Source organism: Mustela putorius, unplaced genomic scaffold (genome assembly GCF_011764305.1).
Source record: "Mustela putorius furo isolate JIRA1106 unplaced genomic scaffold, ASM1176430v1.1 tig00000596_pilon_pilon_pilon, whole genome shotgun sequence".
Lineage (NCBI taxonomy): Eukaryota > Metazoa > Chordata > Mammalia > Carnivora > Mustelidae > Mustela > Mustela putorius.
In genome coordinates, this window is record NW_025421428.1 from 9,226,347 (window position 1) to 9,252,150 (window position 25,804).

Consider the following 25,804-nt stretch of genomic DNA (forward strand, 5'->3'; position numbering starts at 1 on the left):
TGGATGGTGATGAGTGTCGGCTGCAGTGGAGTGAGGGCTGCTGGTGATAATATTTGGAAACGGCGTCCTCGGTGCTAAGGAAGATTGATGATAGGTGTGGACACCTAGTGCCTCTTAAATATTTTGTCGATTTCTTTTATATTTAAAAAAAAAAACGTGCAAGGATTTCTTTGGCTTTTGCTGCCTCTTTCGGATTTTGGAAAAAATTAAAACTGGGCTTCTCTCTGCAGGAGAGGATAAGAAAGGAAATAGAATAAAAGTGGTGGAAATGACCGTTTCCTTTTTGGTGATTCTATTATTATAGCGCTCTTTCATCAAACGTTTTTAGCTGTGTAGCTTTCCTTTTGAGCATCACAACTGTTTTCCTTTCCCGGGTTTTCTGTTGACATATAGGAAATATTCCCACTTGTACAACGTTTCCTGAATTATTGCATCAGATGAGCATTGTCATAAAAATGAAGCCCAAACAAGCAAGTTTTAAAAAGTGCCCACCATAACACCTGCCTTCCTCATGCAGTAAAGTTTCTGAATCATTTACCTTCTATTTTCTTAGAATCAGGGCGTTTAGGGCTGGAAGGACCCATGAGGGATCCTCTAATGTCATTTTACCTGTGGGAAAGAAATGGAGGCTCGTAGCAGTTAAATGACTTGCCAAAATCAGTGTTAATTAATTTTTTAAAACCTGATGTCCATTTCCTTGCAACATTAGTAAAAAAATAACTTCATTATTCTATATACACCATTTCCTTCCAGTAGTCTTTTTTAAAGGGTTTCGAAATATGGAATGTTGTGTTACATGTTACATTCTTTCAGATGTTATATTTGAATATTGTGCTTTTAAAATGAAAACCTTAAGTGTTATAGAAATAAGTTTTTGCATCCTTTTGCCAGCACCCCTGTTGATGTGTTAGCTCTTTAATGCCCTCCTCCCCTGCCTTTTTAGAAGCCATCATAAGGGGTTAAAAAAATGCAAAACAGTTAAAATTTATTTTCTGAAATAAAGCAAGACCACTGCTTATGGAAAGCAAATCAGTTTTACATAAAATTGGTGAATGTGTAAACAGCATCTGTTCTGATAATGTTTGAGTTATATATAAATTTTTGGAAAAAATATTATTGCAATTCCTTGTCAGTGACACAGGTTAATTTTGGCTCCTAATTCTGGACAGGGTTTCTAGTTATTCCTTTGTGTCTCTAAAAATAAAAGTAAAATAAAGAATTTTTTAACCAACACGCACCAGTTTAAATGCCCTCTATGCAGCCTGGTCTTCCCAACCTAAATCAACACCTGATAGTCACTGTTGATTGTATTTCCTGAAATTAACTGAAACGATCTTGTTCAGGTTTGTTTTGTTTTTGTAGTTGTTTTTGTTTCTGTTTGTTTTTTGTCGTTCTTTCTTTCTTTTTTTTGTTATTTCTTTGATGGTTTCATCCACTTGAATGAGAATAAGGTCTTTATGTGGTATGTTCACCACTGTACTCCTTGCTAAGAACAGTGTCTGATTCTGTCAGCCATCGGTAAATACTTACTGAATGTCAATGAATGAAGCATACAATGGAAAGGAAGATAAATTAGTTTTTGGCTACTTGTCACATCTTTCTGAGCAGACTTTTATAGTGGCAGTAGGTACCGACACAACAGAATTTGAGGAGGTAGGCCACCTTTAAGCTATTCATCCAGCAATGTTTGTCCACAACCTGCTAGGAACTATGGGAGACTAAGATGTGGGACACTCATGCTGTTGTGATAGATGCAGACAATCCTGGGGGGCTTTCTGTGTTACTCCCAAGTTTTCCCGTCCCCCCCCCCCCCACTGCTTCCCCCACACTGGATAAACTCAGTGTATTGTATGTCTTTTTGTTGTTAGTCTTGCCCAGCTAGACCAGAAGTTCCTTTGGGGAGAGCAGAACCTTGTCTTATCCTTTTGTCTATCCTTAGTATGTGAATTAGTGCTTGGGACTCAGTAGTTGTTGAATGAGTGACTTAATCTTTATACATAGCAATTCAGAGAATGGGCTCTTGAAATTAGACTACCTGGGATAAAATTCTGATTCACCACGTACTGACCACGTGACTTTGGCAAATAAGGGAATCTTTTTGTGCCTCAGTTTCTTAACTATGATAGGAGTAATGATAGCACCTACCTTGCGGGGTTCTATGAGGGTTATAAGAGATAGCGTATCACTTAGCACTGTTCTTAGCATACAGTAAATTCAGTAAATATTATCATCATGAAAAGATCCACGAAAAGGGTTAGTAAGTGTTAGAGGATTTTGAGCACAAGATAGACTAGTTCTGTCCTGTGGGGCCAGAGTTTGGGGGGAGAAAGGAGTTTCAGATAAATTTCCTGAAACGGGCACATGGGTGGCTCAGTCGGTTAAGTGTCTGCCTTTGGCTCAGATGATCCCAGGGTCCTGGGATTGAGCCCTGGCATCTGCAGCATTGGGTGTCCCTGCTCAGTGGGGAGCCTGCTTCTCCCTCTCCCTCTGCTCCTCCTCCCACCCTGCTTGTGCTCTCTCTCTCAAATAAATAAATACATTCTTTTAAAATATTTTTCTTTCTTTCTTTCTTTTTTTTTTTTAAGAATTTATTTATTTATTTGACAGAGAGAGACACAGTAAGAGAAGGAACACAAGCGGGGGGTGGGGCGGGAAAGGGAGAAACAGGCTTCCCATTGAGTAGGGAGCCTGATGTGGGGCTTGATCCCAGGACCCTGGAATCGTGACCTGAGTCAAAGGTGGATATTTATTGATTGAGCCACCCAGGGCGCCCCTAAAAAAATTTCTTGACAGAGGTGCAAATGAACTGGGAAATGGGAGAATCGGCCTGAAGAACCGATGGACAAGTTGCATTCTGACCCAATTTCTGTTTCCAGTTCTACCCTTTATCTTTCCCTTTTTTTCTTTATTTCTATAAAATCTATTTGTTTTCTGGTCTCTACAAAGAGATTGTAAGGGAAAGGAGGATTTCATTTTCTGGGCATTTTATATCTATTTTATGTTAATAGATGACATTTCAATTTGTAAATCCATGTTGTAATCCAGAGTCTTTCTGTTCCCAGAAGTTTTGTCAGTATATTACAACGATGCGAGGAGTTCAAAATGTACTATTTGTCTTTCTCGTTGTTTCCTAGCTGCTAGCAATTTCTCCTCATGTTTGTTTGTAGGAATCACATTCCTCTGGAAAAGAATGCAGTTTCGATTTTCACATCAAGTACATACTTTTTCAGATGGGGCCATGATTCATAGGATGTGTCAGAAATTGAGAGGACACCTAGACAGAAGCAGTCTTCATTCATTCATTTTTTTTTAAAGATTTTATTTATTTATTTGATAGACAGAGATCACAAGTAGGCAGAGCGGCAGGCAGAGAAAGAGGGGGAAACAGGCTACCCGCTGAGCAGAGAGCCCAATGCAGGGGCTCGATCCCAGGATCCTAAGATCATGACTGGAGCCGAAGGCAGAGGCTTAACCCACTGAGCCACCCAGGCGCCCTGTCTTCATTCATTCTTGCACTTCCCTTTTTTCTGTAGAAACTTCAATTAGCATACAAATAATAAGTATTTTTTGCAATATATTACATACATATTATATTTTTTCCAGTTTTAAAATCTAGGTATAATTTGCATACAACAAAATTCACCCTTTTAAAATGAACAGCACTTCATGTTTCAGCCATTACATACAGTCATGTGACCACCACCGTACCCAAAATACAGCACAGTATCATGACCTCCTTAAATTCCCTTGTGCTGCCCTTTCTAGTCAACCTCTACTTCCACCCCCAGCCCCGGACAAACACTGAGGTGTTTTCTGTCCCTATAGTTTTGCCTCTCCCAGAATGTCACATTGCTAGAATCATAAAATATGTAGCTTTTTAAATATGACCTCTTTAACCTTAGTATAATGTGCTCGAGAGTCACCATGTGGCATGTGTCTGTAGTTTGTTCCTTCTTATTGTTGACTGCTGTTCTTTTGTGTGGACACATCTGGCTTATTACTTTGCCAGCTGAAGGACATTTGGACAATTGCAAATGCTTCTGTAAGAGTTCGCACAGGTTTCTATGTGACCAGATCACTTGGATATGTAAATACCTAAGAGTGGAATTAATGGGTCATCTGATAAGATGATAAGAAGCTGTCAAATTGGGGTCCTAAGTACTATACCATTTTACATTCCTACCAACATTCCTTGTTAGTACATGGTTGTATGTTTTTTTTTTTAAAGAATTTATTTATTTATTTGACAGAGAGAAAGATCACAAGTAGACAGAGAGGCAGGCAGAGAGAGAGGGGGAAGCAGGCTCCCCGCTGAGCAGAGAGCCCGATGCTGGGCTTGATCCCAGGACCCTGAGATCATGACCCTAGCCGAAGGCAGAGGCTTTAACCCACTGAGCCACCCAGGCGCCCCATGGTTATATGTTTTTAAAATTTTAGCCCTTCTGGGGTACTGGGGCTCAAGTTGGTTAAGCATCCAACTCTCTCTTTTTTTTTTTAAAAGGGTTTCTTTTTTTTAAGATTTTATTTATTTATTTGACGACAGATCACAAGTAGGCAGAGAGGCAGGCAAAGAGAGAGGGGGAAGCAGACTCCATGCTGAGCAGAGAGCCTGATGCGGGGCTTGATCTCAGGACCCTGAGATCATGACCCTAGCCGAAGGCAGAGGCTTTAACCCACTGAGCCACCCAGGTGCCCCAAGCATCCAACTCTTGATCTCAGCTCAGTTCTTTTATTTCAGAGTTGTGAATTCAGCTTGGCACTGATCTCCACACTGGGTGTGGAGCCTACTAAGAAAGAAGGAGAGAAAGGGGGGAAGGAGGGAGGGAGAAGGAAGAAAGAGAAAGCCATTCTGATGGGTATTGGTATGATGGTTTTATTTTTATTTTTTTAAAAGATTATTTATTTATTTATGAGAGAGAGAGAGAAAGAGAGAGAAGCCGACTCCCTGCTGAGCAGGAAGCTCCACGCAGGGCTTAATCCCAGGAGCCTGGAATCATGACCCGAGCTGAAGGCAGATGCTTAACCCACTGAGCCACCCAGGTGCCCCTGTATGATGGTTTTAATTTGTCTTTTGCTAATGACTGATGATGATGAGAAGCATATTTTCATGTATTTAGCATTATCTGTGTATCTTTGGTGAAATGTCCAAATGTTTTGTATATTTTTCATTGGGTTATTTTTTTATGATTGAGTTTTGAGAGGTATATATATATATATGTATATATATATATTTTAAGATTTTATTTATTTATAAAGATCACAAGTGATCACTTGTGACAGAGATCACAAGTAGGCAGAGAGGCAGGCAGAGAGAGAGGGGGAAGCAGGCTCCCTGTCGAGCAGAGGGCCCGATGTGGGGCTCGATCCCAGGATCCTGGGACCATGACCTGAGCTGAAGGCAGAGGCTCTAGCCCACTGAGCCACCCAAGCGCCCCAGGTCTTTATATATTCTGGGTGCAAGTCCTTTATCAGTTATATGATTTACAAATCTTTTCTCACAGTTGTGTCTCGTCTCTTCATTCTATGAACAGTATTTCTCAGAGAAGTTTTAGTTTATCAATTTCTTCTTTTATAGATTGTGTTTTTGGTAGCCTAAGAAATCCTTGCCCAGCCTAAATTCACAAAGATTTTTTGTTTTATAAATTTTCTGTGTTTTTTTTTCTAGCAGTATTATCATTTTAGGCCTATACTTAATCTTTGATCCATTTTGAGTTAATTTTTGTGTATTTTGTCAGGAGGTTCATTTGTGTGTGTGTGAATTTTTTTTTGTATGTGGGTGTCTAGTTGTCCTAGCCCCATTTATTGAAAAGACTATCCCTTTTCCATTGAATTGTCTTTGTTCTTTGTTGAAAATCAGTTGGTCATATATGGGTGGGTCCATTTCTGGACTCAGTGTTCTGTTTCACTGATCGGTATGTATGCTTTCACCAAAATCCACTCTGTGCCAATTACTGTAGCTTTAAAGTAACACTGGAAACCAGGTATTGTGAGTTCTCCAACTTTTGTTCCTTTTTTTCATAATCGTTTTGGTTCTTTTGGTTCATTTGCTTTTCCATATAAATTATAGAATCATCAGCATATCTATTTCTATTTTAAAAAATCTTTCTGGGGGGACGCCTGGGTGGCTCAGTTGGTTGGACGACTGCCTTCGGCTCAGGTCATGATCCTGGAGTCCCGGGATCGAGTCCCACATCGGACTCCCAGCTCCATGGGGAGTCTGCTTCTCTCTCTGACCTTCTCCTCATTCATGCTCTCTCTCACTGTCTCTCTCTCAAGTAAATAAATAAAATCTTTAAAAAAAAAATAAAAAATCTTTCTGGGATTTTGGTTGGAATTTTGTCGGATCTATAGATCAGTTTGGGAAGAATTGATATTTTAACAAATTTACTTTCAATCTTTTAGTTTCTTAGGTATATTACAATGTGGAAATCACAATTTTTCACTTCACAAATAAGGGAGCAGCGCTATGAAGAGAATTATATATAGTTTAGCAAAGTTGCAAAATACAAAGTCAGTTTACAAAAATCTATATAGAGGGACTCCTGGGTGGCTCATTCGGTTAAGCCACTGCCTTTGGCTCTTGTTGTGATTCCAGGGTCCTGGGATCAAGTCCTGCATTGGGCTCCTTGTTTGGCAGGGAGCCTGCTTCTCTCTCCACCTCTGCCTGCTTGTGCGCTCTCTCACTCTCTCTCTCTCTCTCTCTCTCTGACAAATAAATAAATAAATAAATAATCCTAAAAAAAATCTATATAGAAATTGAAATTTTAAATAGTATTATTGCCAATAGAATGAAAAAAATGAGATATTTAGTATCAATCTAATGGAATATGTTCTATATCTATATGCTGAAAGGTATAAAACATTGATGAAAGAAATCAAAGAAGGCTTAAATAAATGAAGTGATATATTCATGGAATAGAAGACTTATGTTACATTTATTTTTTTCTTATTTTAATTTTTTTAAACAGGTCTTTTCAATTCACTTGGGTAGATACCTGGGAATAAAATTACTGGGTCATATGGTAACTATGTTTAACTGTTTGAGGAAAGAGTTACCATTTCCTTTCCCAGAGTGGCTGCAGCAGGTTCCCACAGCAGTGCATAAGGATTCCAATTTCATAACATCCTTGCCAATACTTGTTATTATCCACCTTTTTTCTTATAGCCATCCTGTTGGGTATGAAGTGGTATTCCATTGTGGTTTTGATTTGCAATTCCCTGATGGCTAGTGATAAGCATTTTTTTCATGTGCTTCTTGGGCTATTTGTATATCTTCTTTGAAAAGATGTCTACACATGTCCTTTGCCCATTTTTATTAATTCATTCATTCACTTAGTATTTTTATTTTGGGGGGGGGGCAGAGGGAGAGGGAGAGAGAAAATCTTAAGCAGGCTCCATACCCAGTGTGGAGCCCCATGCAAGACTTGATCTCACAATCCTGATATCATGACCTGAGCCAAAATCAAGAGTTGGACACTTAACTGGCTGAGCCACCCAGGTGTCCCTCCTTTGCTCCCCCCCCCCTTTTTTAAAGATTTATTTATTTATTTGAGAGAGAGTGAGTGAGAGAGAGAAGGAGCAGGGGGAGGAGCAGAGGGAGAAGGAGATGCAGACTCCCCACTAAACAGAAACTGATATGGACCTTGATCCTAGGACCCTGGGATCATGACTTGAGTCAAAGGCAGATGCCCAACCAACTGAGCCACCCAGGCACCCTCCTTTGCCTATTTTTATTTTTAAATTAGGTTGTTAAAATTCCATTTTATTATTTTCATTTGAAGTTATTATTTTTACTCCACTGTAAAAGTGGAAAGCTTCAATTAATGATAAGTGTGTACTTAAATCTAACCAGTTTATCTATTTCATTAATCTTCTGCCTTTTATCTTTTTTTCTGTATACTTTTGATTAAAAACAACTTTTTCTTAGGGCACCTGTGTGGCTCAGTCGGTTTAGCGTTGGTCAGCCCAGGTCATGATCTCAGGTCCTGGGATTGGTCCTGGGACTGGCCTGCGTCAGGCTTCCCACTCAGCAGGGAGTCTGTTTCTCCCTTTCCCTCTGCCACTACCCTCCTCGTGCTCTCTCCCTCTCAAATAAATAATGTCTTTAAAAAAAAAAAAAGCACGGGCGCCTGGGTGGCTCAGTGGGTTAAGCCGCTGCCTTCAGCTCAGGTAATGATCTCAGGGTCCTGGGATCGAGTCCCGCATCGGGCTCTCTGCTCAGCAGGGAGCCTGCTCCCTCCTCTCTCTCTGCCTGCCTCTCCGTCTACTTGTGATCTCTCTCTGTCAAATAAATAAATAAAATCTTTAAAAAAAAAAAAAGCACAACTTTTTCTTGTAGTGGTAGTGATTCTGTCCTTTTAGACAATTCATTTAAAATTTAAAAGTTGGGGCACCTGGGTGACTCGGTCATTAAGCATCTGCCTTTGGCTCAGGTCATAATCCCAGGGTCCTGGGATTGAGCCCTGCATCAGGCTCCCTGCTCAGCAGGAAGCCTGCTTCTCCCCCTTCCACTCCCCCTGATTTTGAAGTTACAGTTGCTGAGTGGTCCCATTATGTATTTATTCCTAGTTTATTATTTAAAAGTATCATATTTTGAAAAATCCTTATTTAGGGGCACCTGGGTGTCTTAGTCATTTGAGTACCTGACTCTTGATTTCCACTTAGGTCATGATCACAGGGTTCTGGGATTGAGCCTTGAGTGAGGCTCCCAGCTCAGCACACAGTCTGTTTGAGAGTCTTTCTCTCTCCACCCACCCCCGCCCCTCCCATGACCTGTATACACAGGTGTGCTGTCTCTCTTAGATAAATAAATATATACATACATACATAAAACCTTAAAACCAAACCAAACCAAACCAAACCAAAAACCTCTTGGTGTGCTTAACTGGGTGCTTGGGTGGCACAGTCAGTTAAGTGTCCAGCTCTTGGTTAGCTGAAGTGGTAATCTCAGGGTTGTGGGATCCAGCCCTGCATTGGGCTCTACCCTTATTATGGAATCTGCTTAAGATTCTCTTTCCCTCTGCTCCTCCTCTTTCTCTAATATAAATACATACGTACATACATACATATATATATATATTTGAAAACCTCCTTATTTATTTATTTACTTGCCAATTATTTATTGATATTATATTATGTTATATTTTATTTTTAGTAGGCTCCATGCCCAACATGGGGCTTCAACTCATCACTCCAAGAGTCACATGCTTTATTGACTGAGCCAGCCAGGCATCCCTAAACTCCTCACTTTTTTAAAAAAAGGATTCTAACTTAGTTGTGTTACAGATAGTACAAAAAATAGCACAATTGTGGTAAGAATCGCAAAGAAATGGTACAGGACACTATGAACACAGGGAGGGCTGGCTTAAGTCAGGAAAGCTTAGAGAAAGCTTCCCTGGGGAAGTGATATTCGAATGACTTCCATTTAGTTCCACCTTACCAAGAGTTTGTTTTTTAAATCAGTATTAACTGCTTTTTCAGTTTCTTTTGAAATGATCATATAGTTTCTCTTATCTAATCTATTAATGTAATCTAATTAATTATAATATTGGATATCGTTGCTTTTCTGGAACAAACTTGACTTTGTTGTCATGTATTATCCTTTTCCTGTATTGTTAAATTCTACCTACTGTTGTTGCATCTATATTTATTAATATTGGAGCCCTCTGACCGTACTTTGATCATTTCAATTATATTCCCATCTCAGGGCTCAGTGTTTGTTGTTCCCTATGTCTGAAATAGGCTTGTTCCCTTAATTCCTTTAATTTCTGGCCAAATGCCACCTTACTAGTGAGATCTTCTTTGACTACTTTATATAAAATAGAAACTTCCCTCCAGAATTTCCTATCCCCTCCTTACTATGCTGAACTGTCACTCTCTGACATTTCTTACTCACTTGTCATTCCTGCTTTCACCAGCCAAATGTAAGCTGTCTATGAGAGCACAGACTATTTTGTTCACTGCAGTGTCCCTAGCACCGAGAAGAGTACTGGTACATAGTAGGCACTCAATACATACTTGAAATGAAAACCATATTTTACATGTGTATATTTTTTCTCTCTTTTTAATCTTTTTCAGATCTCTTGTATCAGAATTTTTTTTCATTAAATGAAATGGGATGTTTCCCATCTTTCTGTATATTTCAGAATAGGTGAAATAACATAAGAATTCCCTTCCTTAAATGTCAGAAGTGATTTATCCTTAAAAGTATTTGAATTTGTTGCTTTTTGAGGAGAGAGGATAAATATTTGATTAATTTGCTTGTCTAAATGGTCTACTTTTTAGTTAATTTTGGCCATTTGTATTTTCCTATAAAACAGGCCTTCAACTTAAAAATTTTAAATTTATTAACCTTGAATTAAGTTTGTTAATTTAGAAAACACCTTTTATATTAGTTGTTATGATCCTCTTTCTCATTTTACCCTGTTTGTGCTATTATTTTCATGGAAATATGTGCTAGAGACTTATCTATTTTCATTCTTTTTAACTTTTATTTATTTTTTAAAATTCATTTTAGAAAGGAGAGAGAGCGAGCACGTGCAAGCACACACACACACACACACACAGGGGAGGGGCAGAGGGAAAGGGAGAGGGAAAATTTATCAGATTCCCCACTGAGCATAGAGCCCCACTCTGTGCTCAATCCTAGCATCCTGAGATCATGACCTGAGCTGAAACCAAGAGTCAGATACTTGATGACTATGCCACCCAGGTGCCTCTTAATTGTCTTTTTTATTTTTATTTTTGTAATTAATTTATTTAAAGATTTTATTTGAGGGGCACTTGGGTGACTTAGTGGCTTAAGCCTCTGCCTTTGGCTCAGGTCATGGTCTTAGGGTCCTGGGATCAAGCCCCACATTGGGCTCTCTGCTCAGTGGGGAGCCTGCTTCCCCCCCTCTCTCTGCCTGCCTCTCTGCCTACTTATGATCTCTCTCTCTCTCTCTCTGTCAAATAAATAAAATCTTTTAAAAAGATTTATTTGAGGGAGAGAGAGAGGAAGAGAGAGAATGAGCAGGGTAGGGGCAGAAAGAGAGAGAGAAGCAGACTCCTCACTGAGCAGGGAGCCTGATGTAGGGCCTGATCTCTGGACCCTGGGATTATGCATGATGTGAGCTGAAGGCAGATGCTTAACCAACTGAGCCACACAGATACCCCCGTTGTCTTTTTTTTTTTTTTTAAGTTTTTCCTTCTATTTTATGTGCATGTGCATTCTTATCCTAATTTCTTGAATCAAATGATTGGTTAATTTTTTTCCTCACAAAGTATCAAAAGATATGAATTTTAATCTGAGTACAGCTTTGGCTTGCTGTTTTAAAAATTTGTTTATTTTAGAGCACTCAAGGTGGGGAAGACAGACGGGGAGGTGAGAGAGAGAACTTTAAGCAAGCTCCACGCCCAGCATGGAGCCCTGTATGGGGATTCTAGATCTCACCACCCTGAGATCATGACCTGAGCTGAAATCAAGAGTCAGAGACTTAACTGACTGAGCCATCCAGGTGTGCTCCCCCTCTCTTTTTTAGTAGTTTAAATTGGGGCAAAATTCCCATAAGAGGTGGTTTGGGACTCAGGTAACATGTGTTACCCATCAGATATAAGAGAGCATGTATCTGCCACGGGATCCAAAAAGGACTGATGAATGTGCACTAAATGCGTTTCCCTCTGGCTTTTTTGGCATGCAGCACCTCTGAGACAAATATGTGTTTCATAGCTAATGGAGTATCTTTTTTTTAGTGGAGTAGGCAGGTCAAATTTTATAGTCATCACCAGCAATTCAACAGCCATAAAAGTTGAACCCTGGTCCCATGACTCATGTATATGAGAAATGCTTGGAGAAACCCTAGCTTGATCTCTGATTACTTCAGCCAGTTAGTTACTACCGGGCAGGGCTGTTCCTACCATTAAAGTTAGGGCAAGTTGACTTCATGTGAATTTCATCAAGTGAGAGTTTTACTTACCTCTTCCTTATTTGTTTATTTATTTATTTATTTAAAATCCACGAGAAGCAGTATTGGGTAAGTGGACAAAATTCTGGACCAGAAGTCAGAACATCCCCCTGACTGTTCCAGTTCTCACGTTTAGTGGTTAGGTGACCTGGACATCTTATTAAACCTTTTAAATTTGGAATGCTGATCTCAGCATCACCCAATTCTTTCAAGGCTTACATTAAATAATATTTAAAAAATTGCTTGGAAGAAAATAAAGAATCACTATAAGGGGTTATTACCCCCTTACAGATATAATTACAGAGATTAGTTGGTTGCTAAAGTTTAGTGAATAAGTTATTAGAAGAGTCAAGGAAATGAATCACTGTGCTTTGGATAGACACAGGATATAATCACCACTAGACGACAGCTAGCTGTTGTCCATTCTGATGCCCCTTAGGAGAGTTTGCATTGCTTAAAACAAAGCAGTTTGCTTTTGATATACACTGATCTGGTCTTAATCTTAATCTGTGTCTCTGGGGGCTCTGAAGCAGGAGTAACTACTGGTGGCTCAAATTGCAAGCTCTTGGAGGACAGATTTCCTTTTTTTTTCCTTGTTTCTCATATGCCACTGATATTTCATTTTACTTATTTATTTATTATTTATGTATTTATTTTTAAGTAAACTCTATATCCAGTGTGGGGCTCAAACTAACAATCCGAAGATCAAGAGTCTCATGCTGTTAAAAAATAAAAAATAAAAAATGAGTTTGTCTCATGCTGTACCAGCCAAGCCAGCCAGATGCCCCATGATGTTTCACTTTAAATCTCTGCTAATTGTTTGGCCTAAAAGCTGACCTTGCAGGAAGTGGATGAGATAATAAGTATTTATCACACTAGGAAAACCTATTTCATTCTTGGAAACAGCAACAATGACAAAATTAGAGAGAGATGGAGAAAAGTAGAGAAAAACAAACAAATTTTTAAAAAATTCCTGGAGCCTGGCTGCGAAGATACAGATTTGAATCAGACTCACCGGCAGTCACTGCTTGGAGGATTTCTGAGATGTCAGAGAAACCCCAACCATAAATCACAGCTTGTTTCCATTTTAGCATGCCTTAGAGGGTTCTGGGACCAATTATTTTCATTCATTCAGCCAGTATTTATCCAGTCTCCTCTGTGCCAGCAGCTGTGGTAAGGGCAGCAGCTACACTGGTGTAGAAGTAGATCTATTCTAGTGGGATTCAGACAGGCAGTGTAGCACATCGTGGTGAGTGCCATGAGAGGCGCACAATCATGTGATGATACTGGAGCACATGGGGAAGCCTCCAACAAGGCCTGGGGAATGAAGGAGGCTGAGGGAGACCTGGAGGGCGAGAGGAGTTAGCCAGGAAAAGGATGGTGTTAGTGGGGCCCAGGGGAGAGTCAGTCAAGTAGGTGAATGTCCCACCTCAGCAAGAGCATGAGAAAGAGAAGTTCAATGTGCTAGGAGCTGTGGGGTGAGGGAGCATGCAGAGAGAAGTTGGAGGGGTGCTTGGGGCTTTCTTATCCTTGTGAAGGACTTTTATCTTTATTCCAGGAGCAGTAGAACACCACTGAAGGTTTTAAGTCAGGGAGATGGGTTAGAATTTAGGGGGTGCCTGGCTGGCTCAGTGGGTAGACTATCTGGCTCTTGATCTCAGGGTCATGAGTTCAGGCCCCACATAAAAAAAAAGAAGAATTTAGTTTAGAAAGATCTCTAGTTGTTGCATGGAGTCTGGTGGGAGGGAAGGATACTGAGGGGGCTCAGAGGATGGCATTAGGAAGCCCCTGTCGTGCCCGGGCTCAAGACAGTTGAGGTGAGTGTGGTGAGCTCTGCCAGGGATGGAGAAGTAGCAGTGGATGGAGAGAAGATTGACATGAAGGAGGCTGTGGAGGTAGAAGGGTCAGGACATCGTGAATGCTTGGATGTGCAGGAGGAAAAGGAGCTGGGAAAGAGTCCATTTAATGGCTCCGGCAGCCCGTTGGAAGATTGTGCCATTCACTGAGATTTGAAAAGAGAAGAAACAGGTTTGCAGATGTGCCCAGAAGGTCTGGACTGGAGATTTGGACTGGAGCGTCATCAGGGCACTGAAGCTGTGGGACAGATCAGATCACAGAGAAGAGGGCCCCAGTTTCCCCCCATGGGATGCCAACATCTCAGATGGACATAGGGAGAGTCGCCAGCAGCCTTGAGAGTGAGAGACAGGAAGGTGAATCTAGCAGAGCAGTGTCTGTGATTTTGTGACTCACAGGACCTATCGTCAAACTGTCTGAAAGCAAGCTTGAGCCGGCAACCAGGACTCCTCATTTAAGAGTGAGTCTTTGCTCTCTAAGCTGGGAGGCTTGGCACTTGGGTACTTTTCCAGAGTTTTTCTGTGTCAACCCATGTCTGTATGAACTTCATTGTTCAGGATTATTTTGAGGAGGAAATGAGGATATAGTTGTAAAGCTCTGAGGATTTGGGATTTATACTGTGTCAAGATGGCATCAGAGTGTGTAGTAGAATCTCGGCTCTGGGAGCAATCTTAGAAGTGCCTAGTCCAGACGCCCACCAGAGCAGGAAGTCAGATTATACTAACTAGTCTGTTGGATGAAACATGGTGGCAGGTTTTTTTCCCTTCTCAGTGGCTGTTGGGGCCAGAGTTTTATTTTCATGTCTGTGCCACTGCAGATTTTCGCAGTGACAGGTATAAGCCACTCACAGTGTTACAATGGTGAGGGAGGAAAGGCTACTTATACCGAGCTTAGGTGTAGCTCAGGACTTTCCAGTTGATTCTAATCCTGTCACAGATGATCCTCATGAACTTCCTTTAATGCTGGTAGGAACAAAGCCGCCTCTGTTTGGCAGCTGAGGGGGAAAAGGCTTTTAGGCTGAGGTGGTTTTCAGAGCCCCCATCTCTGTGACACAGCGATGCAGACTTTGGCCCCTTCTCTCATAGTTCCCTTTTCTCCTATCTTCTTGAGCACTGGTGCACCTAGGAGAGGAAGGAGAGGCCGCTCACTGGTCTCCAGACACATCGATATTGTTAGGACTAGTTGCTAGGGATTTGAGGAAAATAAAAACATTGCAGCTGAGCAAGAGTCGCCCTCTGCTCTGTTCACTCCACACGCTAGACGTTCCACAGTAGACAACGGTGAGGCAGACCCCTTAAAAATCACTCGACCTATAGACCTAAGCATGTTTTGGGTAAAAGTTCTTCAGGATTTTAAGATGAGGCAATCATGTGCTGCTGAGAATTTCGTTTGCTTTCCCTCAGATAATCCGAGGGTGAGTTATCTTGAACTTGACTGTTTCGGTTGTGTGGTGGGGTCTCTCTCCCTCTGTGTCGCCTCACCCCTCCAATTTATCCTTTAAGGAACTTTGAAATTCACTTAAACTAATAACTTTTTTTCAGGTTTTAACTGAGACTGAAGGATCTGGTCAGGTTCTCATACAGTGGTAATACCCATTCTTTCCCTGCCCCCAATCTTGTTAAAAATGTCCAACATACTGAAAAGTTGAAAGAACAGTATTATAGCACCTACTTGCCTTCTAAGTTTTAGAATCTGTTTTGGAATCTAAAACTATAGATCTAACGATTGTTAATCTCTTGCTATCTTTGTTTTTATCTCTCTTTTTACTGAAGAGTTAGAGTTAGGGGTTCGACATCGCAAAATAAAAAATAGTGAACTTGAAGATGTAGGAACAAAAACTATCCAGAGTGAAACATAGAAAAAAGACTGAAGAGAAAACAAAAAGCATCAGTGAGCTGTAGGACAACTTCAAAGAGCCCAGTGTATATAATTGGAGTTCCTGAAGGAGAGAAGAATTGGGGCGGGGTGTGGGGAGGATGGTGTGCAGAAACAGTATTTGAGGAAATATTGGCTAGACTCTTTCCAAATTTGATGAAAACTAGAAACTCTCAGATCCCAAGAAGTTCAGAGAACCCCAAGCATAAGCAACACGAAGAACTCTCCAGCAAGGCACGTCATCACCAAATTGCTTAAAAGTAGTTATAAAAAGAAATTCTTTAATTAACCAGAGAGAAAAGACACATTATATACAGGGCAGAGATAAAGATGGTGCAGGTTTCTTGCCAGGAACAATGTAAGCGAAAAACCAGTAGAGCAGTAACTTTGAAGGACTGAGAGATACAAAATATTAACCTAGAATGCTAAGCCCCAGAGAATATACTGTATCCTTCAGTAACAAAGCAAAACAAACACTTTCAGACATTTAAAAACAAAAGAGTTGAAAGAATTTATCAGCCGCAGACCTGCCCTACAGGAAATGATGCCACAGGGGAACCTGCGTCTATACAATCGGCTGCCATGACCGAGCGGGTAGAACATAAAGCCACAGTTTTGCTGAGACTGGGATGTCTTGCCTCTAGTGCAGCACTGTTACTCTGGACCTTCGTCTCTTCGCCAGCCTCCCAGGACTTTTTTCCCCTCCCTTGTTTTTTAATTAATTGATTGATTAATCAACTAATTAACTAATGAAAGTAATCTCTGCATTCAGTGTGGGCTTCAGACTCAATGACCCCAGAAGCAGGAGTCTCACGCTCTCCTGACTGAGTTACCCAGGCGCCCCACCTTGTTCGTTTTGCCTCATCCATCTGTATTTCATGTCTTCCTTTCTTGGTTTACTCGCTCCTGTTTTGGTGGAGCTCACCTCCCAGGAGCTTCTGGAAGAAGGGAGGTAGTTTTTTGGAGACCTTCTGTGTCAGAAAATATCTTTATTTTACTCTCAATCTTTTTTTTTTTTTTTAAGATTTTATTTTTTATTTATTTGACAGAGAGAGAGAAATCACAAGTAGGCAAAGAGGCAGGCAGAGAGAGAGAGGGGAGGAAGCAGGCTCCCCGCGGAGCAGAGAGCCCGACATGGGGCTCGATCCCAGGACCCTGGGATCATGACCCGAGCTGAAGGCAGAGGCTTTAACCCACTGAGCCACCCAGGCGCCCCTACTCTCAATCTTTTTTTAAAGATTTTATTTAGTTATTTGACAGAGAGAGACACAGCAGGAGAGGGAACACAAGCAGGGGGAGTGGGAGAGGGAGAGGGAGAAGCAGGCTTCCTGCTGAGAGGGGAGCCCGATGCGGGGCTTGATCCCAGGACCCTGGGACCATGACCTGAGCAGAAGGCAGACGCTTAATGACTGGGCCATCCAGGTGCCCCTATTTTACTCTCATTCTTAACTGATAGTTTGGAGGAGCATAGAATTTTATGTTGGAAATTGGTTTCCTTCAGAATTTTGAAGGCTGCTCCATTGTTGACTTGTTTCCATTTTGCCTTTGAGAAGTGTGAAGGCATTTGATTCCTGATCCTTTAGTATATGTCTCATATCTTCCCCTCTGAAACTGCCACTCTGTCCTCAGTGTTCTGGACTTTCACAGTGATTTACTGTGGTGTATGTCTGTCCTTACTCACTGTGCTGGATGAGGGTCAGAAAACATTTTCTTTAAAAGGTCACATAGTCATACTTTGTTTTTTTGTTGTACATATATAATCTCTACCATACCTTCCCTTTTTTCCACCCTTTTAAAAGTGTGAAAGCTTAAGGTCTATACAAAAACACTGCAGACTGAATTTGGCCCACAGGCCCTAGTTTGCTGACCCTTGTGCTAGACATTCAGTGGGCCTTGCCATCTGGCAACTTATGCCATTTACTACTAGGAACATTTTAAAATAATTTCACAGGGGCGCTTGGGTGTCTCGGTTAAACATCCAACTCTTGGTTATGACTCAGGTTATGATCTCAGGGTCATGAGATAAAGTTCCTAGTTGGGCTCTGTACTCAGCACGGAGTCCGCTGAAAATTCTCTCTCTCCCTCTGCCCTCCCCACCTCTCTCTCTCTCTCTCTTCAAAATAACATAAATAAATAAATAAAATCTTAAAAAAAAATTTCACGATGATTTCTTCTCCTGAGTTTTCTCTTTATGGAATTAGTACAGTTTAGATGTTGAACCTCTTGAGCTGGTCTTCCAGTTTTCTTATCTTTTCCCTTGTTTATCCATTTGACTCTGCTGTGTGTTCCAGATTTCCTCAACTTTATCTTCCAACCCTTCTATTTAATTTTAAATTTCTGCTGTCATGTTCTTTAAACATTTCTAATAGCTCATTTTAAATTTTCTTGTAGCCTTCTATTCTTGTTCCATGGATGTGGCATCTTCCTTTATGTCTCTCTCTTTAAAAATAAAAAAGCATCTGCATAGTCTGTTTCTCTGGTTTTGTTGTTATTTTGGTTTCTGTTTTCCACGTAGGAACTTTTTCTTAGATGCATGGCAAACCTTCTCTGGCTGCTTGTGATTAAGATGAGAGACTTAAATGCTAATTGGAGCTCTGGCCTGTGGATGGAGCTGAAGTAGGTGGGCTCTTTGTTGGGGAATCCCCAATGTCAGGGTCTCCGGATTTTTCTTCTTGGGCTTGATTCCCCAGAGAAGTCTGTCTCCTGCATGGGAGGTAAAGGTCTGGCTACCAGAATTCTGGGAGCTGAGTGGATGAAGAGGGCCAGAGGTATGGAGGGTAGTTCTCAACAATCTGTACACATGGTCATTCAGTCCCTCTGTTTTCAGTATTAGACTCAGGCTCTGAGCTGTGCCTGTGTCTCACAGTCCCGGAACCCTGTACAGTCTACACTCTCTGGAGAGGAAACGTTCAGTGTTCTGCCATGCTGGGAGAAGGACAGTCACCCAGTAATGGAAAGTGGTAGAATGGATCTAGGATATAACTGTTGCCCAAATACCTTTCTACCAACATGCCTTATACTCGCCACCCCCACACACATTCTTTTAAGTTCCAGAGGTACCTGGTGCTTCCAGTTCCTGAAACTGTGGAGGATTCTTCTATGTGCATTTGGTTGGTTTTCAGTGTTCCCTAGTGCTGGCTTAGGATTCCTGTTCGGATGGATTCAGCTTTCCTAGGCTTGCTAAGTCACTTATCACACATCTACTGTAGAAAATAAGACTTTATCATTTATAAGAACTGTATTCTAGGAAGGAAGGAGGGGAGTGGCCAGCAGCCAGAAGCTGGAGACCACCACACCCTAGATTCTGAATATAACAAAATGACGGGCCCTTTTGCCCCCCCCCCCCCCGCCCCTTTCTTGCTGAGAGGACAACAAACCAACTCTAAGTTGTAGTAAGCAGCAGCATCTGTTCTATGTGGTCTAGAAGACAGGCTTGAGGAAAGCACCCACCCTGCATATTCAGTGAAAGTTGGTGCCAAATCAGCTGCTTCTGGATGTTCAGTCTTTCTTCCTGGAGCTCCAGCTTCTTCCTGTGTTTGATCCTGGGCCCAAGCCCCTGGAGGATGTTTTCTTTTCCTGGTATATATTGTAACCAGTTACATGGTTTTGGGAAAAGGAAGCAGCCCTCCTGGAATTAGACCTTTTTATGTGTTGGGGTCTGGGAGTGGTTATGGGAGAAGCATTTCCTTCTTCTGGAATCTTCCCTGAGACTTTTGTCTCCCATCAGTTTGACACCTCTACAATAGTTGAATTGTTGGTTTCAGAAGGAGCTTGAGCTTGCGGCCTTGCCATGCTGTGTAAGATTAAGTATTTTTTAACATCTTAAACCTGACTATCCGAAGCAGGTTAAGTCTTAGAACAGATTGGGCTAGTGAGAATCTTGGATTTGAAAATAAGATAATTCCTACCACCACTCTCACAGACAAGTCACTTATCGCTCTTGGATTTTTTTTTTTTTTAAGATTTTATTTATCTGCTTGAGAGAGACATAGCGAGAGATGGAACACAAGCAGGGGGAGTGGGAGAGGGAGAAGCAGGCTTCCTGCCAAACAGGAAGCTTGATGTAGGGCTCAATCCTAGGACCCTGGGATTATGACCTGACCTGAAGGCAGATGCTTAACGACTGAGCCACCTAGGCGCCCCTGGATTCATTTTCTTTATAATGGACTGGATCAGGGTTTCTCAGCCTTAGCACTATTGACATTTTGGGCTATATGATCCTGTGCTTTGGAGGATGTTTGACAGCATCCCTGACCTCTCCCCACCGGATGCCTGTAGCATCCTCCAGTAATAGCAGTCAGAAATGTCTCCAGATGTTGCTGAATGTCCTGCCTGGGGGGTCATAATCACTCCCCCACTGAAAACCACAGGGCTGGATCTTTTGTCTGTTCTGGGTTTCTGGGATTATATGAAACATCCCAGTCTTTCTCCCTTTTTCCAAAGTGTATTTTCTCTAATTGTTAGTACTTAATGAGAGGAAAACTCCCACCTAAGTCAGGAAATGAGATTTGAAGCCATTAAATCCTGCACCTACAAATTTAAGATACTGGCCACATCTTGTGTTCTTGCCAAGATCAAGCTAGACCTGTTCTAGGTCTTGCAATTCAAGGAGTAATTACTGCAGGCCTCATAGTCTGTACTAGGAGGAGGACAACCTGTTATTTTTTTTTTTTTTTTTAAGATTTTATTTATTTATTTGACAGAGAGAAATCACAGGTAGGTAGAGAGGCTGGCAGAGAGAGAGAGAGAGAGGGAAGCAGGCTCTCTGCCGAGCAGAGAGCCCGATGTGGGACTCTATCCCAGGATCCTGAGATCATGACCTGAGCCGAAGGCAGCGGCTTAACCCACTGAGCCACCCAGGCGCCCCTGGTTTTGTTTTTTTTAGTGTGTGTGTGTGTGTGTGTGTGTGTGTGTGTGTGTGAGAGAGAGAGAGATTTATTTATTTATTTATTTATTTGATGGGGTGGGCAGGGCGGGGTAGAGGCAAAGAAACTTAAGCAGACTCCGCACTCAGTATGGAGCCTGACATGGGGCTCTGTCTCATGACCCTGAGATCAGGACCTGAGCCAAAACCAAGAGTCAGATGCTTAACTCTCTGAGCCACCCAGGTGCCCTGAGGACAAGCTTTTTGCAGAAAAACAGACACAGGCCGTCAGACCAAATAGGACATTAACAGATAAGGTCTGCGGTTGGGCAGTGTTTTCTTCTTGCTTGCTTGCTTTCCCTCCCTCCCTCCCTCTCTTTCTTTCTTTCCTTTCTTTCTCTCCCTCTCTCCCTCCCTTCCTTCCGCTCTCTGTCTTTTTCTTTCCTTCCTTCCTTTTTTTCCCTTTAGCCAATGCAAAATGCTTCCCCAATAACTGCATGGTAGTATCACTGTCTTGTATAAAAATGACCCTCATTCTTGAGTCCTTTTAAAAATGTCTTATTCAGCAATGCTTCAGAGGTAATAGTAGTGCTGTCTATCCTAGAATATTAATCTCCCTTTCACCATTTTGTGTCTTGGTCTTTTTGTGCAAAACATTAATATAACTAAATAGTATTTACTGCAAGCCATTGATTTTAAGAAATAGAAATTGTTTCAGTTTCCATTTTTAATTGATTTTCCTATTTGTGTGTATTTGGTGATTTCACAGCTCCTTTAATCCAGGGGATATTACGTGGAAAGCAACCTTAGGAAGAAGAAAATAATTTCTTATTTATTTATTTATTTATTTAAGAGAGAGAGAGAGAGCGCATGAGCAGGCAGAGTAGGAGGCAGAGGGAGAGGCAGAAGCAAGGAGCCTGACATGGGGCTCAACCCCAGTACCCTAGCATCATGACCTGAGCCGAAGGCAGTTGCTTAACCAACTGAACCACCCAGGAGCCCCGAAAATAGCTTCTTTGGAGCTGAGGCGAGGTGACTGCATCTGAAGTGCTATCGGGAGCTCCTATTTCTAATCTCGTTTTGTCCTCACTTTGAGATTTCCGTTCTACTAATCAAAATTCCAAGGTCTGCGAGGCTTTGCTTTAGAGACTGTCTAGCTCCTTAACCTTTGGCTCTAAACCTTAGGAAGCAGAGTGGGGAAAATTAGATGGAAAATGAGACTCTCCTGTAAGAGAGACAGTGACTAGTCCTTCCTGTAACTCCATCTGGCATCTTTATGGGCCTGAGGTTAGGATTTGGTCTCCCGAATGTCAGGCATTTATTTATCCTGCTCTCCTTTCAGATGCTGGCAGCAGCCCAAGTGCTGGATGTCATAATGCTGGGCATCTGAGCCTTATGTAATCTGTGGGTGTGCGTACAAGGGCAACGTAATCAAATCATTGTTCACCAGTCTCTGAATGTTCTAGAGCTTGTGACCACTCCAACAATCGACCTCTCCTTTCCCTCCCACTCCCCACCTCCCGAAAGTAAACCTAAACGGGAACATGCGCAGGTTAGGCAGTTACCATTGAACAGTTACAGGGAGTGGTACCTCGTCATTGCCCCATGGCTGACAATTTGTGACCTCTATTTTGGTCTCCCACTTTCACAAGGTACAGATCAGATACAAAATTATAGGAAATTGGGGCACCTGGGTGGCTCACTCGTTAAGCATCTGCCTTCGGCTCAGGTCATGATCCCGGGGTCCTGGGATCGAGCCCCACATCGGGCTCCCTGCTCGGTGGGAAAGCCTGCTTCTCCCTCTCCCACTCCTCCTGCTTGTGTTCCCTCTCTCTCTGTGTCTCTCTCTGTCAAATAAATAAATAAAATCTTTAAAAAAAAACCAAAATTATAGGAAATTATAATTTTAGGTAACTGATGTTTTACAGGAGTGAGCTGGGGGTACCTGTCTTTAGATGAAGACACTATGAAACAATTCCATAATAAACAAAATGGCATTTGTTTTTTGAGTTTGAAATTTTCATCTAAGATTCTCTGATGACTTTTTTTTTTTTTTAATATTTATTTGAGGGAGGTGGAGCATGTACATGTGAGCAGGGAGAGGAGCAGAGGGAGAGGGAGACACTCTAAGTAGACTCCATGCTGAGCGTAGAGCTGGATGCGGGGCTCAGTCTCCAGATTTTGAGATCATGATCTGAGCAGAAACCAGGAGTCAGTCACCCAACCAACTGTACCACCCAGGTGCCCGTCTCTGGTGACTATATATATGTGTGTGTGTATAATTTTTTTTAAGATTGTATTTTTTTTATTTCAGAGAGAGAGAGCACACGTGCGCACACCCAAACAGGGGGAAGGGCAGAGGGAGAGGGAGAAGCAGACTTCTTGCTGAACAGGGAGTCCGATGCAGGGCTTAATCCCAGGACCCTAGGATCATGACCTGAGCCAAAGGCAGCCACTTAGCTAATGGAGCCAACCAGGGGCCCTTGATGACTTTTTAAAAACAGCCTTCTTGAGATATTAATCACACACCGAACCATTTGCCCATTTAAAGTGTACATTTCAGTGACTTTTAGTATATTCACAGAATCATGCATCCGTTGTCATAGTCAAATTTAGGACATGACATTTTCATTACCCCCCAAAGGAGCTTCATACTCCCTTTACATCACTCCCAACTCTTCCATTCCCCTGCCCAAGGAAACTAATGACCAATCTACTTTCTATATCTATGGATTTGCCAATTGTGGACATTTTGTATGAATGGAATTCACTGGATTTGTGGTCCATTGTGATTGGCTTCTTTGACTTAGTATGTTTTGTTTGTTTTAAGATTTTATTTATTTATTTGACAGAGAGATCACAAGCAGGCAGGGAGGCAGTCAGAGAGAGGGAAGCAGGCTCTCCGCAGAGCAGAGAGCCTGATGCTGGGCTCGATCCCAGGACCCTGGGATCATGACCTGAGCTGAAGGCAGAGGCTTTAACCCACTGAGTCACCCAGGTGCCCCCCGACTTAGCATGTTTTAAAGATTGATCCATGTTGTAGCAATTATCAGCACTTAAGTCCTTTTTATAGCTGAATATTCCATTGTCTGGATATGCCACATTTATCTATCTATTCATTGGGTGATGGACATTTGGGTTGTTTCCACTTTTTAAAATTTTTTTTTAAATTTTTAATTTTTTAATATTTAGAAAAATCTAATAAAAGAGAAATGCTAATCTTTTTTTTTTTTTTAAAGATTTTATTTATTTATTTGTCCGAGAGAGAGCGAGTGAGAACGGGCACAGGCAGACACAGTGGAAGGCAGAGTCAGAGGGAGAAGCAGGCTCCCTGCGGGGCAAGGAGCCCTGATGTGGGACTCGATCCCAGGACGCTGGGATCATGACCTGAGCCGAAGGCAGCTGCTTAACCAACTGAGCCACCCAGGCATCCCGAGAAATGCTAATCTTTATAAAACATATTCTCCATAGGCTTCCTATGCTTCTGCGCATTTCATAGTGCAGGTGCTAGACACTTCTCTTGGCCTCAGTTTCCTTCTTCATTTTTTTTTTAAGATTTTATTTAATTTATTTGGCAGAGAGAGAGACAATGAGAAAGGGGACACAAGCAGGGGGAGTGGGAGAGAGAGGAAGAAGCAGCCTTCCCACAGAGCAGGGAGCCCAATGTGGGGCTCGATCTCCGGACCCTAGAATCACAACCTGAGCTGAAGGCAGACGCTTAACGACTGAGCCACCCAGGTGCCTCCTCAGTTTCTTTCTTCGTAAAATGACAGTGGTTAGGGGCGCCTAGGGTAGCTCAGTCAGTGAAGCATCTGCCTTTGGCTTAAGTCATAATCTTGGGGTCCTGGGATCAAGCCCCACATTAGGTTCCCTGCTTAGCGATAGCCTGCTTCTCCCTCTCCTCCCTACTTGTGCTCTTTCTCACTATCTCTGTCTCTCTCTCAAATAAATAAATAACATGTATTTTAAAAATAGAATAAAATGGGAATGATTATAATACTTAGTCTTGGGGGGTCACAGTGAGCTTTAAATGAGGTGATTCATGTAAAATGTATAGTAACTTCAGTAAATGTTAGATGCTACTACTATTGTGGGCACTTTTTAAAAATTAAGACTGCATTATTGATTGAGGTTTTTCTTAGAAGGCTTTATTTTTACTTATTTGACAGACAGAGAGAGCACAAGCCCAAGCAGGGGGAGGGGTAGAGGGGAAGGGAGAAGCAGGCTCCCCACTGAGCAAGGAGCTTAAGTTAGTGCTTGATCCCAGGACCCTGGGATCATGACCCAAGCCAAAGGTAGACTCTTAACCGACTGAGCCACCCAGGTGGCCCTGATGGAGCTTTTTCTTGAATATGAGCTTTTGAAAGTATTTTGGCTTTTTTGTGATATCTCAGACACTGGTTAAAAATTAATAGTTGGGGCGCCTGGGTGGCTCAGTCGTTGGGCGCGCCTTCGGCTCAGGTCGTGATCCCAGGGATCAAGCCACACATCAGGCTCCCTGCTCAGCGGGAAGCCTGCTTCTCCCTTTCCCACTCCCCCTGCTTGTGTTCCTGCTCTAGCTGTCTCTCTCTGTCAAATAAAATCTAAAAAAAAAAAAAAAAGACTATCATTAGCTCTTAATGCTATCTCCCTGGCTTAACTCAAAAGTTGGGGAAACTATGAAAACTCAAATAAATTATAAAAAATTTTTAAAAATTAGTAGAGAAATGCTAAGATAGCAGAAACTTTGAATTTGAGCATTTGTATCTGTACATTCACATAATACCCACACTCCTCACTTCATTTGAGTGAGGAGAGTTACAGGAGGACCATTTCTAGATCTTTCTGGCTTGCAAACTTGGAGCTAGCCAGAATAGCCATAGTTTACTTCTCATGTTCCTCAAGAATAGAGAGTTCTCTCTCCCTAGCAGTCACTGTGAAAATGTCCCTGAGATTTTTTTTTTTTTTTCTGGTGTCATCTTTGAACTGGGAGTTCTGAATCTTAGGAGGTGTCAGGAGAGTGGTAGCCCTGGGAGGGGGTGTGTAAGTGGTTGCAGCGAGCTCCTGGGTAGAGTCACCTTACTCGGTCATGAGATACACTATGAACAGAACTGCTCATTTCACTCCCGGCAAGCCCTGCTCAGCAATGTCACTCAGGGATTCATTCATTCTATAGACATTTGTTAGATCATTATTTAATGCCAGATGCCAGAGACGGGGTGGCAGTTGAGGGCGCAGGGATGGGAGGGAGTTGTCATCTTTGAAGGTGAATGAATGAGGCTTAGTGTTC

At 41.9% G+C, this 25,804-nt stretch overlaps 1 protein-coding gene across 4 annotated transcripts in view; it reads left to right on the forward strand.

Annotated features, from left to right (window-relative positions):
• Nucleotides 1–25,804, forward strand: part of STXBP1 (syntaxin binding protein 1) — a 73,507-nt gene that overhangs the window by 1,354 nt on the left and 46,349 nt on the right. The window lies entirely within an intron of this gene.